The sequence below is a fragment of the Heterodontus francisci genome, chromosome 3 (assembly GCF_036365525.1).
Source record: "Heterodontus francisci isolate sHetFra1 chromosome 3, sHetFra1.hap1, whole genome shotgun sequence".
In the NCBI taxonomy this organism is placed as follows: domain Eukaryota; kingdom Metazoa; phylum Chordata; class Chondrichthyes; order Heterodontiformes; family Heterodontidae; genus Heterodontus; species Heterodontus francisci.
In genome coordinates, this window is record NC_090373.1 from 173,472,168 (window position 1) to 173,493,287 (window position 21,120).

Here is a 21,120-nt window from a genome sequence, read left to right on the forward strand (position 1 = left end):
ATCTGCCATTTCTCCGCCCAAGTCTCCAACCGATCTATATCCTGCTGTATCCTCTGACAATCCTCATCATTATCCACAACTCCACCAACCTTTGTGTCGTCCGCAAACTTACTAATCAGACCAGCTACATTTTCCTCCAAATCATTTATATATTCTACAAACAGCAAAGGTCCCAGCACTGATCCCTGCGGAACACCACTAGTCACATCCCTCCATTCAGAACAACACCCATCCACTGATACCCTCTATCTTCTATGACCGAGCCAGTTCTGTATCCATCTTGCCAGCTCACCTCTGATCCCGTGTGACTTCACCTTTTGTACCAGTCTGCCATGTGGGACCTTGTCAAAGGCTTTACTGAAGTTCATATAGATAACATCCACTGCCCTTCCTTCATCAATCATCTTCGTCACTTCCTCAAAAAACTCAATCAAATTAGTAAGACACGACCTCCCCTTCACAAAACCATGCTGTCTCTCGCTAATAAGTTTGTTTGTTTCCAAATGGGAGTAAATCCTGTCCCGAATTATCCTCTCTAATAATTTCCCTACCACTGACGTAAGGTTCACCGGCCTATAATTTCCTGGATTATCCTTGCCACCCTTCTTAAACAAAGGCACAACATTGGCTATTCTCCAGTCCTCTGGGACCTCACCTGTAGCCAATGAGGATGCAAAGATTTCTGTCAAGGCCCCAGCAATTTCTTCCCTTGCCTCTCTCAGTATTCTAGGGTAGATCCCATCAGGCCCTGGGGACTTATCTACCTTAATGCTTTGCAAGACACCCAACACCTCCTCCTTTTTGATAATGAGATGACTGAGACTATCTGCACTCCCTTCCCTTGGCTCATCATCCACCAAGTCCTTCTCTTTGGTGAATACTGATGCAAAGTACTCATTTAGCACCTCGCCCATTTCCTCTGGCTCCACACATAGATTCCCGTCTCTGTCCTTGAGTGGGCCAACCCTTTCCCTGGTTACCCTCTTGCTCTTTAGATATGTATAAAACGCCTTGGGATTTTCCTTAATCCTGTTTGCCAATGACTTTTCATGACCCCTTTTAGCCCTTCTAACTCCTTGCTTAAGTTCCTTCCTACTGTCTTTATATTCCTCAAGTGCTTCATCTGTTCCTAGCCTTCCAGCCCTTACAAATGCTTCCTTTTTCTTTTTGACTAGGCTCACAATATCCCGTGTTATCCAAGGTTCCCGAAACTTGCCAAACTTGTCTTTCTTCCTCACAGGAACATGCTGGTCCTGGATTCCAATCAGCTGACGTTTGAAAGACTCCCACATGTCAGATGTTGATTTACCCTCAAACAGCCGCCCCCAATCTAAATTCTTCAGTTCCTGCCTAATATTGTTATCATTAGCCTTCCCCCAATTTAGCACCTTCACCCGAGGACTACTCTTATCCTTATCCACAAGTACCTTAAAACTTATGGAATTATGGTCACTGCTCCCAAAATGTTCCCCCACTGAACCTTCGACCACCTGGCCGGGCTCATTCCCCAATACCAGGTCCAGAATGGCCCCATCCCTAGTGGGACTATCTACATACTGTTTCAAGAAGCCCTCCTGGATGCTCCTCACATATTCTGCCCCATCCAAGCCCCTAGCACTAAGTGAGTCCCAGTCAATATGGGGGAAGTTAAAATCACCCACCACCACAACCCTGTTACCTTTACATCTTTCCAAAATCTGTCTACATATCTGCTCCTCTACCTCCCGCTGGCTGTTGGGAGGCCTGTAGTAAACCCCCAACATCGTGACTGCGCCCTTCCTATTCCTGAGCTCCACCCATATTGCCTCGCTGCATGACCCCTCTGAGGTGTCCTCCCGCAGTACAGCTGTGATATTCTCCTTAACCAGTAATGCAACTCCCCCACCCCTTTTACATCCCCCTCTATCCCGCCTGAAGCTTCTAAAGCCTGGTACATTCAGCTGCCAATCCTGCCCTCAACCAAGTCTCTGTAAGAGCAACAACATCATATTTCCAAGTACTAATCCAAGCTCTAAGTTCATCTGCCTTACCTGTTATACTTGATTTAGATTTTTTGATTTAGAGATACAGCACTGAAACAGCCCACCGAGTCTGTGCCGGCCATTAACCACCCATTTATACGAATCCTACACTAATCCCATATTCCTACCACATCCGCACCTGTCCCTATATTCCCCTACCACCTACCTATACTAGGGGCAATTTATAATGGCCAATTTACCTATCAAGGCTTTTGGCTGTGGGAGGAAACCAGAGCTCCCGGATGAAACCCACACAGACACAGGGAGAACTTGCAAACTCCACACAGGCAGTACCCAGAATTTACCCCGGGTCACTGGAGCTGTGAGGCTGCGGTGCTAACCACTGCGCCACTGTGCCACTATTCTAACTCTGCCCTCTTGAGCATCCCCAATTTTAATCACTTGATCATTGGCAGATGTCGAGGCTCTAAGCTCTGGAATTCCCTCCCTAAACAGCTCTGCATCTATATCACTTTCCTCCATTAAGATGCTCCTTAAAACCCACCTCCTGCACCAAGCTTTTTACCATCTGTCCTAATATCGCCTTACATGGCTCGGTGGCAAATTTTGCTTTATAATACTCCTATGAAGCATCTTGGGGTGGTTTATTACCTTCAAGGCACTATATAAATTTACAATAAAACAAGAAATGCTGGAATCACTCAGCAGGTCTGGCAGCATCTGTGGAAAGAGAAGCAGAGTTAACGTTTCGGGTCAGTGACCCTTCTTCGGAACTGACAAATATTAGAAAAGTCACAGATTATAAGCAAGTGAGGTGGAGGTGGGGCAAAAGATAACAAAGCAGAAGGTGTAGATTGGACCAGGCCACATAGCTGACCAAAAGGTCACGGAGCAAAGGCAAACAATATGTTAATGGTGTGTTGAAAGACAAAGCATTAGGACAGATGTTACAAGCTAGCCAGGAAGGATCTAAAGGGAGAGCTAAGAAGAGCAAGGAGAGGACACGAGAAGTCATTGGCGGATAGGATCAGGGAAAACCCTAAGGCTTTCTATAGGTATATCAGGAATAAAAGAATGACTAGAGTTAGATTAGGGCCAATCAAGGATAGTAGTGGGAAGTTGTGTGTGGAATCAGAGGAAGTAGGGGAAGTGTTAAATGAATATTTTGCGTCAGTATTTACAGTAGAGAAAGAAAATGTTGTCGAGGAGAATACTGAGATTCAGACTACTAGGCTAGATGGGATTGAGGTTCACAAGGAGGAGGTGTTAGCAATTTTGGAAAGTGTGAAAATAGATAAGTCCCCTGGGCCAGATGGGATTTATCCTAGGATTCTCTGGGAAGCCAGGGAGGAGATTGCAGAGCCTTTGTCCTTGATCTTTATGTCGTCATTGTCGACAGGAATAGTGCCGGAAGACTGGAGGATAGCAAATGTTGTCCCCTTGTTCAAGAAGGGGAGTAGAGACAGCCCTGGTAATTATAGACCTGTGAGCCTTACTTCGGTTGTGGGTAAAATGTTGGAAAAGGTTATAAGAGACAGGATTTATAATCATCTTGAAAAGAATAAGTTCATTAGCGATAGTCAGCACGGTTTTGTGAAGGGTAGGTCGTGCCTCACAAACCTTATTGAGTTTTTCGAGAAGGTGACCAAACAGGTGGATGAGGGTAAAGCAGTGGATGTGGTGTATATGGATTTCAGTAAGGCGTTTGATAAGGTTCCCCATGGTAGGCTATTGCAGAAAATACGGAAGTATGGGGTTGAAGGTGATTTAGAGCTTTGGATCAGAAATTGGCTAGCTGAAAGAAGACAGAGGGTGGTGGTTGATGGCAAATGTTCATCCTGGAGTTTAGTTACTAGTGGTGTACCGCAAGGATCTGTTTTGGGGCCACTGCTGTTTGTCATTTTTATAAATGACCTGGAAGAGGGTGTAGAAGGGTGGGTTAGTAAATTTGCGGATGACACGAAGGTCGGTGGAGTTGTGGATAGTGCCGAAGTATGTTTTAGGGTACAGAGGGACATAGATAGGCTGCAGAGCTGGGCTGAGAGATGGCAAATGGAGTTTAATGCGGAAAAGTGCGAGGTGATTCACTTTGGAAGGAGTAACAGGAATGCAGAGTACTGGGCTAATGGGAAGATTCTTGGTAGTGTAGATGAACAGAGATCTTGGTGTCCAGGTGCATAAATCCCTGAAGGTTGCTACCCAGGTTAATAGGGCTGTTAAGAAGGCATATGGTGTGTTAGCTTTTATTAGTAGGGGGATCGAGTTTCGGAGCCACGAGGTCATGCTGCAGCTGGACAAAACTCTGGTGAGACCGCACCTGGAGTATTGCATGCAGTTCTGGTCACAGCATTATAGGAAGGATGTGGAAGCTATGGAAAGGGTGCAGAGGAGATTTACTAGGATGTTGCCTGGTATGGAGGGAAGGTCTTACGAGGAAAGGCTGAGGGACTTGAGGTTGTTTTCGTTGGAGAGAAGGAGGAGGAGAGGTGACTTAATAGAGACATATAAGATAATCAGAGGGTTGGATAGGGCGGATAGTGAAAGTCTTTTTCCTCGGATGGTGATGGCAAACACGAGGGGACATAGCTTTAAGTTGAGGGGTGATAGATATAGGGCAGATGTTAGAGGTAGTTTCTTTACTCAGAGAGTAGTAGGGGCGTGGAACGCCCTGCCTGCAACAGTAGTAGACTCGCCAACTTTAAGGGCATTTAAGTGGTCATTGGATAGACATATGGATGAAAATGGAATAGTGTCGGTCAGATGGTTTCACAGGTCGGCGCAACATCGAGGGCCGAAGGGCCTGTACTGCGCTGTAATGTTCTAATTCTAAGTGCCTCTCCAAATATGGGCAGGAAGCATTTTAATTAAGCAATATTGATGGAGTGATGTGGGGTATCAGCTGGGGCTTGGTTGGTAGTGTTTGCCTTTAAGTTAGTAGGTCTTGTATGCAAGTCCCACTTCAGAGAGTTGAGCTCACACTTCAGTGTAGTACTAAGGGAGTGCTGCACTGTTGGAGGTGAGACATTAAGCTGAAGCCTCATCTGACCTCACAGATGGATGCAAAAGATCCCATGACACGCCCACCTCAGTCTGTTGGAAAACCAGCATCCCACAGGAGGCTAATCAATTTTCATTTCTATGCACAGGATTGCCAGTGTTTTGGAGACCACCTTCTGTGATTCTGTTTGATTTCTTAGCTATAACATACAAAAAGGATTGCTACTCATCTATAACCAGATCCACTGCTTTATGGTGACTCACTGTCAAATTGCATTTTTATTACCAGAAAATGCTGGAAGCACTCAGAAGTTTGGGCACCGTTTGTGGAGAGAGAAACAGTTTCAGCTCGACAACCTTTCATCTGAACTCAGTGTTTTGGGGATTCCGATTTCGAGGATCTGCAGTATTTTGCTGTTGCATTTTTATTAGATTGGATTCTGGAATTGCTGTGGGGAACACATTCCACAAATCTATTCATTCCTCCAGGGAAACAGGAAAATCAATGGCCTTGCTGATCACACTGGCAAACTTTGCAGAACACAGAAGCAGGAGAAACAGTGGCTCCTTTTTGGATTGGTCACTTTACAGCCTTCTGGACTCAACGTTGAGTTCATCAACTTTAGATCATCAGGCAGCAGGTTCTGCAGCAACAATTCATACCTGCTCCGGACACATGAGTTGTTTCTTTAATTGCTCTGTTGTCACCCACTTTTGCCTTGGACCATCATCGCTTTTGTCAGTTGTCAATCCTGCCTTCCAACCTATCACAGACCTTCCCTTTTGCCCTTTTACTCCTCCCCTCACCCCCTCTTTTCCCTGGCTCTGTATTGATTTATAAACTGTTACATCTCCAACTTTTTCCTGCTCTGGCGAAAGCTCATCCATCTGAAATGTCAACTGTTTCTCACTCCACAGATGCTGCCTGACCCACATTGTGTGTTTCCAGCTATTGCTGTTTTTATTTATTCATACAGCCTTTCATTTGAACAGAGGGAATTGTCACACACAGAAAAAAATACACTGTGCAGAGCCACAAGTAATCTAATAAACAGGGAGACATTAGCAGCACAACTGTCAACAGTCTCACCATGATGTGGGTATCATGCCTGCTTGTGATTTCCTGGTTCAGCCACCCTTTTTTTTAATGACACATTAATAACACTAATGAGTTATCTTGGCGAGCAGAGGCTGTACAAGTGTTTAGTCTGCCACTCTCTGCGGAGACATACACTCATCGCAGTAGTGAACTTCCAGACCCTGACACGACTGCTTCACTGTTCCTGAACACTTGTACATTTTTGGATTTTCAAACACTGCCCTGATTTTTCTACATAGAACATAGAACATAGAACATAGAACATAGAACATTACAGCGCAGGACAGGCCCTTCAGCCCTCGATGTTGCGCCGACCTGTGAAACCGTCTGACCTACACTATTCCATTTTCATCCATATGTCTATCCAATGACCACTTAAATGCCCTTAAAGTTGGCGAGTCTACTACTGTTGCAGGCAGGGCGTTCCACGCCCCTACTACTCTCTGTGTAAAGAAACTACCTCTGACATCTGTCCTATATCTATCACCCCTCAACTTAAAGCTTTGTCCCCTCGTGTTTGCCATCACCATCCGAGGAAAAAGGCTCTCACTATCCACCCTATCTAACCCTCTGATTATCTTATATGTCTCTATTAAGTCACCTCTTCTCCTCCTTCTCTCTAACGAAAACAACCTCAAGTCCCTCAGCCTTTCCCCCTAAGACCTTCCCTCCATACCAGGCAACATCCGAGTAAATCTCCTCTGCATCTTTTCCAAAGCTTCCACATCCTTCCTGTAATGCGGTGACCAGAACTGCACGCAATACTCCAGGTGCGGCCGCACCAGAGTTCTGTACAGCTGCAGCATGACCTCGTGGCTCCGAAACTCGATCCCCCTACTAATAAAAGCTAACACACCATATGCCTTCTTAACAGCTCTATTAACCTGGGTGGCAACTTTCAGGGATTTATGTACCTGGACACCAAGATCTCTCTGCTCATCTACACTACCAAGAATCTTCCCATTAGCCCAGTATTCTGCAATCCTGTTACTCCTTCCGAAGTGAATCACCTCACACTTTTTCGCATTGAACTCCATTTGCCATCTCTCAGCCCAGCTCTGCAGCCTATCTATGTCCCTCTGTAACCTACAACATCTTTCGGCAATATCCACAACTCCACCGACCTTAGTGTCATCCGCAAATTTACTAACCCACCCTTCTACACCCTCATCCAGGTCATTTATAAAAATGACAAACAGCAGTGGCCCCAAAACAGATCCTTGCGGTACACCACTAGAAACTATACTCCAGGATGAACATTTACCATCAACCACCACCCTCTGTCTTCTTTCAGCTCGCCAATTTCTGATCCAAAGCACTAATTCACCTTCAATCCCATACTTCTGTATTTTCTGCAATAGCCTACCGTGGGGAACTTTATCAAACGCCTTACTGAAATCCATATAGACCACATCCACGGCTTTACCCTCATCCACCTGTTTGGTCACCTTGTCAAAAAACTCAATAAGGTTTGTGAGGCACGACCTACCCTTCACATATCTGGAAAATCTGTAGAGTTTCTGCAGGATGCTTTACCGACAGGATTTGAAGGCTTTGCAACTCTGTGAACTCATCAGCATGTTTCAAACTTGTATTATGAATGCTGCCCGAATAACGCCAAAAGAAATGATAACTCATTTGTTTTCCAAAGTATGTTTTTTTTCCAACATGTAGGGTGTTTCCGATCGTGTGAGGGTCGTTCAGCCTTGCAGGTCGCGACTGAACCCACTTATTTAGGGTCAAAGGTCTGAGCTTACCATTATGAATCACACTGAAGAATGATGAATAATACAATCGACAGAGCTTTCAGATCTCAAATAATAAAAGTATGTTTAATATGTACAGCCAATCTCAATATGGCAAAACCCATGCTAATGTTCCTATATGACTGACAGCAAATAAATTACTTCCTCTTGTACTTCTTAAACAAAGCCCCTCCGTGTTCCCTTACTCACGGTCGGTTAGCTCCCAACACTGGCCATGACGGATTGGGAAACGTTACTTAAAGGGATGATGGTGGGTAGGCAATGGCAAACATTTAAAGAGCGCATGGATGAACTGCAACAATTGTTTATCCCTGTCTGGCACAAAAGTAAAATGGGAAAGGTAGCCAAACCATGGCTTACAAGAGAAATTAGAGATAACATTAAATCCAAGGAAGAGGCATATAAATTTGCCAGGAAAAACAACAGACCTGAGGATTGGGAGCAGTTTAGAATTCAACAAAGGAGGACCAAGGGATTGATTAAGAAGGAGAAAATAGAGTACGAGAGCAAGCTTGCGGGGAACATAAAAACTGACTGTAAAAGTTTCTATAGGGATGTGAAGAGAAAAAGATTGGTGAAGACAAATGTACAGTCAGAAACAGGGGAATTTATTATGGGGAACAAAGAAATGGCTGACCAACTAAATGTATACTTTGGTTCTGTCTTCACAAAGGAGGACACAAATATCATACCAGAAATGTTGGGGAACACATGGCTTAGTGAGAGAGAGGAACGGAAAGAAATCAGTATTAGTAGAGAAATGGTGTGGGGGAAATTGATGGGACTGAAGGCCGATAAATCCCCAGGGCCTGATGGTATGCATCCCAGAGTACTTAAGGAAGTGGCCCTAGAAATAGTGGATGCATTGGTGGTCATCTTCCAAGATTCTATAGACTCTGGAACAGTTCCTACAGATTGAAGGGTAGCTTATGTAACCCCATTATTTAAAAAGGAAGGTAGAGAGAAAGCAGGGAATTATAGACCAGTCAGCCTGACGTCGGTAGTGGGGAAAATTCTGGAGTCCATTATCAAAGATTTTATAGCGGAGCACTTGGAGAACAGTGGTAGAATTGGACAGAGTCAGCATGGATTTACGAAAGGGAAATCATGCTTGACAAATCTACTTGAATTCTTTGAGGATGTAACTAGTAGAGCTGATGAGGGGGAGCCAGTGGATGTGGTTTATTTAGACTTTCAGAAGGCTTTTGACAAAGTCCCACATAAGAGATTAGCATGTAAAATTAAAGCACATGGGATTGGGGGTAGTGTATTGCGATGGATAGAAAATTGGTTGGCGGACAGGAAACAAAGAGTAGGGATAAATGGGTCTTTTTCCTAATGGCAGGCAGTGACTAGTGGGGTACCGCAGGGATCGGTGCTGGGACCCCAGCTATTCACAATATACATTAATGATTTAGATGAGGGAACTAAATGTAATATCTCCAAATTTGCAGATGACACCAAACTGGGTGGGAGGGTGAGTTGTGAGGAGGATGCAGAGAGGCTTCAGGGTGATTTGGACAAGTTGAGTGAGTGGCCAAATGAATGGCAGATGCAGTATAATGTGGATAAATGTGAGGTTATCCACTTTGATAGCAAAAACAGGAAGGCAGATTATTATCTGGATGGCTATAAACTGAGAGATGGCAATATGCAGTGAGACCTGGGTGTTCTCGTACACCAGTCATTGAAGGTAAACACGCAGGTGCAACAGGCAGTAAAAGGCAAATGGTATGTTGACCTTCATAGTGAGAGGATTCAAGTACAGGAGCAGGGATGTCTTGCTGCAATTATACAGGGCCTTGGTGAGGCCACACCTGGAATATTGTGTGCAGTTTTGGTCTCCTTATCTGAGGAAGGATGTTCTTGCTGTGGAGGGAGTGCAGCGAAGGTTTACCAGACTGATTCCTGGGATGGCGGGACTGACGTATGAGGAGAGATTGAGTCAGTTAGGCTTATATTCGCTGGAGATCAGAAGAGTGAGGGGGGATCTCATAGAAACCTGTAAAATTCTAACAGGACTTGACAGGGTAGATGCAGGAAGGATGTTCCTGATGGTGGGGGAATCCAGAACCAGGGATCATAGTCTAAGGATACGGGGTAAACCTTTCAGGACTGAGATGAGGAGAAATTAATTCACCCAGAGAGTGGTGAGCCTGTGGAATTCGTTACCACAGAAAGCAGTTGAGGCCAAAACATTGTATGTTTTCAAGAAGGAGTTAGATATAGCTCTTGGGTTTAAAGGGATCAAAGGAAATGGGATGAAAGCGGGAACAGGTTACTGAGCTGGATGATCAGCCATGATCATAATGAATGGCGGAGCAGGCTCCAAGGGCCGAATGGCCTACTCCGGCTCCTATTTTCTATGCTTCTATGTTACACTAACCCCCTTTTCTAAGGTTTGCTCGGGATATGTAGAGGTAACTCTCCACACGGCTGTGAGTATTCTGCAGACTGCGGATGAAATGCTCACCCTGCTGACTTTGGCTGCCAGGTCGTGTCTTCTACCATCGAAGTCCTGAGGACCGTACCCGTTCCTTAGGGCATGCAACTTCCTTTGGTCCTGGTTGTGGAGAGAGCAGCGTGCTCTGATCTTCTGTCCTGTAGAGCTGTGTGGCTGGTGTCCATTTGACATCAACTGTTCGACCCTCCTCTCCTTCCTCGGGTGCTTCAGTTCTAATGTTTCAGTGGTCTTGCCTTTTTTTTTCAAAGTGTTTCTTGACAATGCAGCCGGACGCTCACGTCATCAGACTGCGCCAAGCTGTGCACATGCGCAGACGGGCTCCTGCTCTCTGTGCGTGTGCTGCGTTACGGATTGCCAGGACTGGTCGGCGCACGTGCAGATGACGTCATCGCATTATGTGGGGAAGCGGGGAGAGAGTGGGGGTGGGGGAGGGGTGGAGAGCAACCGGAGATCTTGGTGGTGGCAGGTGCACTCTCCTCCTTCCCCCCGCCCCCCCCCAGCCTACTTGCTCGCCCACCCCGTGCCTGCTCGCTCGTTCTCCACCACCTGCCCACTCTCCCCCCGCCCGCCGCTCGCTCTTCCCCCCCGCCCGCTCGCACTCCTGCCCGCCCACTCGCTCCCCCCCACCCACTCGCTCGTCCTCCCCGCCGCTCGGTCGTTCTCTCTGCCTGCCTGCTCGCTCGCTCTCTCCGGTCATTGTACGCTGCCACATGTTTATTTGGCCTTTGTGTGATTATTTGAGCAGCGCCATCTTTAGTCCTGGCAGCTGCCTGAACGTAGCAGACTGTGACATTTTAGTGGCACGGGCTGCATTTGCGCATGTGCCCATGCAGCATCACCTAGCAGTTGCATTGTCAACAAATGCAGCCTTTTTTTTCCCCAAAACTGAATGTTCCCTTGTTTTCTGACTGATCTTGTCAGATGGTGGAAAATGCTTCGATTGGTCCCTGGAGAGAAAGCTTTGTTTGAATGTGTAGCATTTGCCCATCTCTCATCTAGCTGGTTTCGGTTGGGCGTTGGGCGGGGGGGTCGATGGGGACAATGTAAACTGCTGGTCTTGCGTCATCTAGTTGAGTACTATACAAGGTGTGAACTTCTTCCGATGGGTTCTGTTGTCCAGACCGATTATTTCAACCGGTGGATTTCATTGTCTCCTCAGCCAGTTTGGAGACAGTGATGACTTGGGGGGCTGGCAGAGAGCAGAATGCAATTTCCTGTTGGGTGGGGTGGATTTTGGTTTAGAATTTGAAAAGTTTGTCCTTTCTGCTCTGAGACCAACAGCCTGTCCTTTGGTAACTGTGTTTTAAACAGGGTCCTTTTTGCAGCCATGTTCCCAAAACTGGGTTGTTACCCCAGCGAATAAAGTCTTGGATTAAAAATGATAATCCTTCAGTCGCACCTCTTCTGTCAACTGAAACTGAGACCCCTCACACAAATATCTTCCTTCGTCGTCTTCTTGCCATGTGTGAGCACCCCTCATGTCCAGATCAAACCGTAACCTTCCCCTCTGGGGAAACTCTCCCTCCCACTTTAAACAAACTTACTATTGCTAAAACAGAATGGAGAACTATATACATACAAACAAGAGAGTACATTCCTCTCGCAAAAACGTATAACCTTGGGAAAAACTCTCCTCTCTTATACAACACAGAAAACTTAACTTTACAGTATACACAAAAGAGAAAAAGGTTCTGGTTTTATACAATCTGTGAAAACAGCTCTTCCCTCCCGACTCAAAGCTTTAAAATTACAATTTTCTCTCTGTGAGAGCAATCCATTGGCATCAGAGGGCTTTCTTGCGTTTCCTGCAGGCGACTAAAACCAAGTAACGCATGACTATAGATTGTTCCGCTACCAGGAGGTGAGACGTCAATCGAATCCATGGCGGGATCTCTCCATTTAGACCAAAATTCCACCATGGAGGGGACGTTATGTCTTTTATTTCTTCCCCTGTCTCCCTGCTGCGTTGCTCTAATATGTAAAAATGTTTTTGAGACACCTCCACTTGTTTTTGGAGTTTTGTGAGATGTGCGGGCAGGGGTGGTATCTCATACCCGAACGGGCGGCACAGTGGCGCAGTGGTTAGCACCGCAGCCTCACAGCTCCAGCGACCCGGGTTCAATTCTGGGTACTGCCTGTGTGGAGTTTGCAAGTTCTCCCTGTATCTGCGTGGGTTTCCTCCGGGTGCTCCGGTTTCCTCCCACATGCCAAAGACTTGCAGGTTGATAGGTAAATTGGCCATTAGCAATTGCCCCTAGTATAGGTAGGTGGTAGGGAAATGTAGGGACAGGTGGGGATGTGGTAGGAATATGGTGTAGGATTAGTATAAATGGGTGGTTGATGGTTGGCACAGACTCGGTGGGCTGAAGGGCCTGTTTCAGTGCTGTATCTCTAAAAACTAAAAAAAAACTTTAAAAAAAACTAAAACTAAAAAACTCTGTAGATTGTCTCCGGAGTCGTTAATGTCGAAGTGAACCGCGGTCTCGATTATAGGGAGAATTCTCACATTCGCCACCTGAACCTCTGTGCGGGGTTTCAAGCAGAAGGGCCGCTCATTCACAGGGAACCAGGTGTCGTTGTGAACCCTGTCGTCACGCAGTGTGTTCCACTGCCAGAATATGCTACCTGAGGTGACACGTGGGCTTGGACCGTGCACCTCGTAGTACAGTACTTTTCCTGTGGGGACTAAAACCAAGCCATTCCCTGGATCCGGTGTGCTGGCTGGGTAACTGATCTCTGTTTCCCTTACCAGTGAGGCTGTGGGCAGAGGCTTTCTTTCCTGGGCAACAAGTTCTGTGAAATTTACTGTGTTGGGAGATCTCAGGGTTACACAGGAGATCATACTCCTGCGCCAACCTACCCCTGCCCCGGAGTCCTGCCATTGCTTTATAAATGTAATCAACACTCCTTTGGGGCAGGCCCTCAATGACCCCCACACAGATAAATGCCCTGTTCCTCCTTCCACCACTTGTTCCAGCATATCTCTACACCCCCTTTCTGCCCCATGAGCATCCGGTATGTGTCAGTCCCCAGTCGTTCCCAGTCTGTAGTCTGGTTCCCTTTTACTGGGTCTACCTTTCTCAACCAACATCACAGTCCCAGGGGAATGTTCCCCTCACATCTGAGACAGACGTTCTTTCCTTCAGTCACCCAAACCCTCGTGGTAGTAACCTTTATTTTTACACATGGCACGAAGCCTCCCCGAAAGTGTAGCCAGAGTGGTTCATGTACCTGGACGAATTTGACCCTACCCACCCTGGCCACTTTCCCTTGTGGAAATAGGCCCTCTGTCCGTCTGTCACCCCTGCATTCTCCTTTAGTCACAGTGGGTCCGTGTCCTCCAGTGCACCCCTACACAATGGCTGCTTCGGTGCCTCCCCTTCTCGGCCTGCTGGTCTATACGGCCAACAAAAATACGAATCCCCATAGGGAGGTCTGCATCCTTCGTTCTTCTGATGTTTCCCTGCTTGAAAACAAAACAGACAGAACATATAATCCTCTGTGAGAGGTTTGATCCTCCACAGGTCCAAATGGTTATTTACAAAACATGGAAAAACTATCTACAAAACTCCACTGCCTTACTCGAGGCACCCATGGCTAGATGGTATCCAGCCGGGGCCTCTGGCAGTTCAGCACTGGCTCGTCGGGAGGCGACCACGGCACTCTTGGCCTTGGTGTTCTGTTGCTCCTATGTGAAGAGAAAAAGATTAGTGAAGACAAATGTGGGTCCCTTCAAGTCAGAAACAGGGGAAATTATAATGGGGAAACAAAGAAATGGCGGAACAATTCAACACATACTTTGGTTCTGTCTTCACAAAGGAGGACACAAATAACTGCCCAGAAATGTTAGGGAACCAAGGGTCTAATGAAAGGGAGGAACTGAAGGAAATCAGTATTAGTAAAAAAATAGTGCCAGGGAAATTAATGGGGTTAAAGGCTGACAAATCCCCAGGGCCTGATAATCTACAATCTAGCGTACTAAAGGAAGTGGCCCTGGAAATAGCGAATGCATTGGTGGTCATCTTCCAAAACTCTATAGACTCTGGAGCAACTCCCACAGAATGCAACCCCACTATTTAAAAAAAGGAGGGAGAGAAAAAACAGACCAGTTAGCCTTACATCAGTACTGGGGAAAATGCTAGAGTCTATTATAAAGGATGTGATAGCAGAACACCTGGAAAGCATAAACGGGATTGGGCAAAGTCAGCATGGGTTTACGCTAGCGAAATCATGCTTAACAAATCTACTGGAGCTTTTTGAGGATGTAACTAGTAGAATAGATAAGGGAGAACCAGTGGATGTGGTGTATTTGGATTTTGAGAAAACTTTTGATAAGGTCCCACATAAGAGGTTAGTGTGCAAAATTAAAGCACATGGGATTGGGGGTAATATACTGGCACGGATTGAGAATTGGTTGACAGACAGGAAACAGAGAGTAGGAATAAACGGGTCTTTTTCCAGGTGGCAGGCAGTGACTAGTGGGGTACCACAGGGATCAGTGCTTGGACTCCAGCTATTCACAATATATATTCATGACTTGGGTGAGGGAGCTAAATGTAACATTTCCAAAGTTTGCAGACAACACAAAGCTGGGGGCGGGGGGGGGGGGGGAGGGGGGGGGCTGGGGGGGAATGTGAGCTGTGAGGAGGATGTAAAGAGGCTCCAATGTAATTTGGACAAGTTGGGTGAGTTTGCAAATGCATGGCAGATGCAGTATAACGTGGATAAATGTGAGGTTATCCACTTTGGTTGTAAACAGAAAGGCAGATTATTATTCGAATGGTGATAGATTGGGAAAGGGGGAAGTGCAACAAGACCTGGGTGTCCTTGTACACCAGTCACTGAAAGCAAGCATTCAGGTGCAGCAAGCAGTTAGGAAGGCGAATGGTATGTTGGCCTTTATTGCAAGAGGATTTGAGTACGGGAGCAAGGATGTCTTACTGCAGTTATACGGGGCCTTAGTGAGACCACATCTGGAGTATTGTGTGCAGTTTTGGTCTCCTTACCTGAGGAAAGATGTTCTTACCATGGGGGGAGTGCAAAGAAGATTTACTAGGCTGATTCCTAGGAATACAAGACTAACGCATGAGGAGAGTTTTGGGTTGACTAGGCCTATATTCACTAGAGTTTAGAAGAATGAGAGGGGATCTCATAGAAACCTATAAAATTCTAACAGAACTAGACAGGCTAGATGCAGGGAGGATATTCCTGATGACTGGGGAGTCCAGAACCAGGGGTCACAGTCTCAGGATACAGGGTATGCCATTTAGAACTGAAATGAGGAGAAATTTCTTCACTCAGAGGATGGTGAACCTGTGGAATTCTCGACTTCAGAAGGCAGTGGAGGCCAAGTCATTAAATATATTCAAGAAGGAGATAGACATATTTCTTAATGCCGAAGGGATCAAGGGCTATGGGGAGAAAGCGGGAACTGGGTACTAAATTAGACAATCAGCCATGATCTTTTTGAATGGCGGAGCAGGCCCGAAGGGCCGAATATCCTTCTCCTGCTCCTATTTTCTATGTTTCCTCCCTACAGCCCTGGATACTGTGTCCTCGTCGTCATCCCAGATGAACAGCAACAGTCCCGTATCCACCAGACTCATGACTGGGCCTGGGCCTGGGCTCCTTTTAACCTTTACCTTTACCTTCCCTTCCGCAGGAGTAAACAGTTTACACTGGTTGATGTGAAACCATTTTATCCTCCTGGGAAGCTTCACTGTATAGACCATGGGGTTCGCCTTGTCAACGATGTTGTACGGTCCCATGCACAGTGGTTCAAACGCACCTAAGCAGGTGTAATTCCGTACCATCACCATGTCTCCTATCTTCCATTCCTGGCCGCACTGTTGTTCCAGCAGCAACTGGTTCTGGCGGTGCTGCTTCCCCAGATTGCTGGCAGCCTGCCAATGAATGCTCTGGAGTGTCTCGTACTGATTCTGCACGAAACAATCCCAGGTCACCTCCCTCACCTGTCGATCTGATCGCCCTGGAGCTAGCACGTGTGTGGGAGTTTTCATTACTCTCCCCATCATGAGCTCATGCGGGGAGTACCCTGTGCTTTTAGAAGGACTGGCTCGATCTCTCATTAGAATCAATGGAAGGACTTCATCCCACCGCTGAGAGAATGACCCTCTCTCCTTCCTCATCCTTTCTTTTAAAGTCCAGTTCATTTTTTTTAATTCATTCATGGGATGCAGGCCAGGTCAGCATTTATTGCCCATCCCTAACTGCCCTTGAGAAGGTGGCGGTGAGCTGCCTACTTGAACCGCTGCAGTCCATGTGAGGTAGGTACACCCACAGTGCTGTTAGGAAGGGAGTTCCAGGATTTTGACCCAGCGACAGTGAAGGAACGGCGATATAGTTCCAAGTCAGGATGGTGTGTGACTTGGAGGGGAACTTGCAGGTGGTGGTGTTCCCATGCATTTGCTGTCCTTGTCTTTCTAGTTGGTAGAGGTCGCGGGTTTGGAAGGTGCTGTCTAAGGAGCCTTGGTGCATTGCTGCAGTGCATCTTGTAGATGATGCACACTGCTGCCACTGTGCGTCGGTGGTGGAGGGAGTGAATGTTTGTAGATGGGATGCCATTCAAGCAGGCTGCTTTGTCCTGGATGGTGTCGAGCTTCTTGAGTGTTGTTGGAGCTGCACCCATCCAGGCTAGTGGAGAGTATTCCATCACACTCCTGACTTGTGCCTTGTAGATAGTGGACAGGCTTTGGGGAGTCAGGAAGTGAGTTACTCGCCTCAGGATTCCTATCCTCTGACCTACTCTTGTAGCCACACCAAACAGTTCGCACAGAACTTCTGTACCTCGTCCCTGAGCTGGGGCCACACCCTACCTCCTCTACCTCTTCCAGGTAGTTTCTGGGGGCCCTGCTCCCAGACCCACACGGGCCAAATGAAGAAATTCTTTCCGGTGCTGTTCGGGAACTACCAACCAATCCCCCTTAATGAGCATACCCTCTTTCACAAGCACGTTTGCTGCCCCGAGCAGACCCTCAACCTTTTTTCCCCTAACCAGCTTTCCTAGGACCACTCTGATAGCCGGATTCCTCTGCCTGGACCTTGGTTAGGTCTGGGGATAACACTACCCCCTGGGTCCCTCCTTTGTCCCAGATCGCTGCGACCGGCCCTGCCTGACAGGGATCCCAGAATTCTCCCTTTCTTGCTCCCTGTTTTGCCAGCTCGTCGGCCTTAAAGATTCCCTGCCACCTCGGCTCTGACCTGGAGTGGGCTTTCACTTTGGCCCTCTCCACTGCCTATGGCTGCAAGGATTGTTTTCAACAAGGGGGTTGTTGTAAGGGGTTTCCTGTCCATGGTGGCTCCAAATCGCCAGATATTCGGTACACGGGTTGCAGGTGAACATTGAGTCCGATGAAATGGTATAAGGAGTGGGGAATTCCTCGGGGTGCGTAACCACATACACCACTGCGGAGAGTTCTGCATATTGGGCACTCATGGTGTCAGAGAGTTTAATTGCCTTGGTCACCTTGGCCTCTGGATCATAAATCCCACATCCCATGAGTTGTGTCCCGTTTACGACAGAACTTGAACCATCAACATAGATGGCCCTGCGGTAGAATGGACTCCGGCTTTGAACCCTACATCGTGGTCCCAAACCCCTCCAACTGTGCATCAATGAGCTTCCCCTGCATATGTGAGGTTCATGGTGGGTTTCGGCTCCGTGAGCCCCTGCACTTTCAAATTTAGCTGAGACAGTAGTAAAGTCCAGTGTGCAATGTGAGCACTGCTCACCGGGTCATCCTTTATCCTGCAGTCCAGCAGTATTTGAGTGGGGGTTTAGTGGGTTAATAACATGATGAGCGAGCACCCTGTGAAAAGCTGAGAGTGTTTCATGGCCCAATGCATGGCTAGAAGATGCCTTTCGCAATTGGAGTACCCTCGCTCTGTGAGGACCCTTGAGGAGTACACCATGGGCCTTAGCTTGCCCATGCTGTTCCTGGAGAAACGCTGCACCTAGCTCTCCCCGCTGTGGGAGGAAACCGGAGCACCCGGCAGAAACCCACACGGTCATAGGGAGAACTTGCAAACTCCACACAGGCAGTACCCAGAACCAAACCCGGGTCGCTGGAGCTGTGAGGCTGCGGTGCTAACCAGGGGACACAGTCTCAGAAAAAGGGGCAGGCCATGCGGGACCGAGATAAGGAGGAATTTCTTCACTCGGAGGGTGGTGAATCCTTGGAATTCTCTACCCCAGAGGGCAGTGGAGGCTCACATTGATTATGTTCAAGACAGATATCGAAGATATCAAGGGATATGTGGATAGTGCGGGAAAATAGCGTTGAGGTAGTAGATCAGCCATGATGTAGTTGAATTGTGGAGCAGGGTTGAGGGGCCGAATGGCCTACTCCTGCTTCTATTTCGTATGTTCCTATGTTTAAACCTACAAGAAAACCTGTCACTGTCTGTTTATTTGACAAATAAAACATAAGGGGTTAAAACCTGAGTTAGGAAAAACACTTGTGTGGTCAGTTGGGAGGTGAACAGTGGGAACTACCCACACCCCTTACCAACTGGTCATAACACAAGACAGTTTTCTCCGATTAGTACTCTCTAGAAAAAGGAAGGAATGCCATTGGCAGACAGTCCGAGCCCAACTTTCACATTGCAATTGCCTTGGCTTAGACTTATTTAATAGAAATAATGGTCCCGTTAGTATCCTTTTCTGTGACTGTGGTCTCCACTTGGCAACTGACTGCAGAAGTATAGCCGAAATCAGGGCCTCACTGTGTGGGGAAATCCCATCATTCCAAGATACAGCATTCCTGAAAGCAGCCCTTTGAGTAAGACATGGGATTGTAGCCATTGTCAAACTGTTAGTGAGCAATGTGTCTGTGCGGCATGTGAATAAACAAACTAGGCGCAGACTGAAAATTGTGGAGGTTAGATGGTTTACTTTTTACAGTCACTGAGCAACTGGAGTGGCTGATCCAGCTGGGGCTATTTTCTCTCAGAATGAGACTGAGAGGTGACCTGATAGCAATCTTTAAGATTATGAAGGGGTTTGATAGGGTAGACGTGGAGAATCTGTTTCCACTTGTGGGCGAGACCAAAACCAGCAGGTATAAATATAAAATAGTCACTAATAAATCCAATAGGGAATTCAGGAGAAACTTCTTTACCCAAAGAATGGTAAGAATTTGGAACGTGCTACTACTAGGAGTAGTTGAGGTGAATAGCCTAGATGCATTTAAGGGGAAGCTAGATAGACACCTGAGGGAGAAAGGAATAGAATGGTATGCAAATCAGGTTAGATGAAGTAGAGTGGATGGAGGCTCGTGTGGAGCATAAACACCGGCAAAGACCAGTTGGGCCGAATGGCCTGTTTCTGCGCTGTACATTCTGTGTAATTCAATGTAATGGTTCAAACTTAACTCCTTTGGTTATGTACTTAGGTAAAAAACATGTTGATTACCTATTTGGCAATCAGACATGAGATAATGATCTCAGAGCATTCTGAAAGCAGCAGTAATAAAAGAGTGGAACACTGGTTTATGGTCTGGATATCAGTGTCATTGGGTGTTATGGCCTTATTTCCATAAATTCTACCAGCACTGCACATTTTCACTGCTGGCATTACATTGATATTAATATTTATTTTGTTTAGTTGCTCCTGGTTTTCAACTGTATTAAACACCTGAACTAGGGAAAGTTTCCAGATTCAAAGGGGAAGAAGTTATAATCTGCTCAGCAGTAAAACATGAGCCAGATGTAAAAACTTCAGATATTATTTTAAATGCCTCTCCCCACCCCCACACCCCCCCCCCCCCCCCAGACCCCCAGCCATTACAAACATTACTAGTAACACACAGCTGGAATCTCGGCCTGCTGAGAAAACATGTCAGTCAAGAGGAATTATTACCGTTTTTAAATCATTAAGGTCCTTTTTTTTGATAACCATTTAATCTGTAAGTTTCATTTTGCTAATGTGACCAAGCAGCTAGCAAAGTATACATTCAGCAAACACAATGAAAGGGAACAACACATTGGGCAACACAGCTTTACTGCTCACAATAGATTTCCTACAGAGGCAGTCAGTGGCCAGTGCAACTTCCTACTGCTCCATTCTGCTGTTTGTGCTCCACACGAGCCAACTCCCACCAGCCTTCATCTCACTCTATCAGCATATGCCACTATTCCTTTATCCAGCATGTACTTATTAAGCCTCCCCTTCAATACATCTATGATATTTGTCTCAACCATACCATGTGCTAGCAAGTTCCACATTCTGATCACCACCTGGATAAAGAAGTTTCTCCTGAATTCCTTACTGGATTTATTACTGGCAATATTACATTTATGACCTCTGGTTTTGGACTCCCCCACCAGTGAAAACATCTTCTCTCTTCCCATATCAAATGCCTTCATAGTTTTAAAGAACTCTATCAGGTCACCCCTCAGCCTTCTCTTTTCTAGAGATAACACCCCAGCCTGTTCAATCTCCCCTGATAGATATAACCTTTCCATTGTAAATCTTTTTTGCAGCTTCTGCAGTGCCTCAATATCCTTTCAGTGATATGGAGACCAGAACTGAGCGCAGTACTCCAAGTGTGGTCTAACCAAGGTTCAATACAACTATATCATAACTTTTCTGCTTTTCATTTCCATTCCTCTGGATATGAACCCGAGGGCTTTGTTCACTTTTTTTATGGCCTTGTTAACCTGCGTCACTACTTTTAATCATTTAAAACACTAAAGAATTAATGGGATAGAAATTGATATATCTTTCAGCCGTTGTTTGGTCTCTTGTACATCCCCGATTTTCATTGCTCCGCCATTGGTGAATCTGTATCT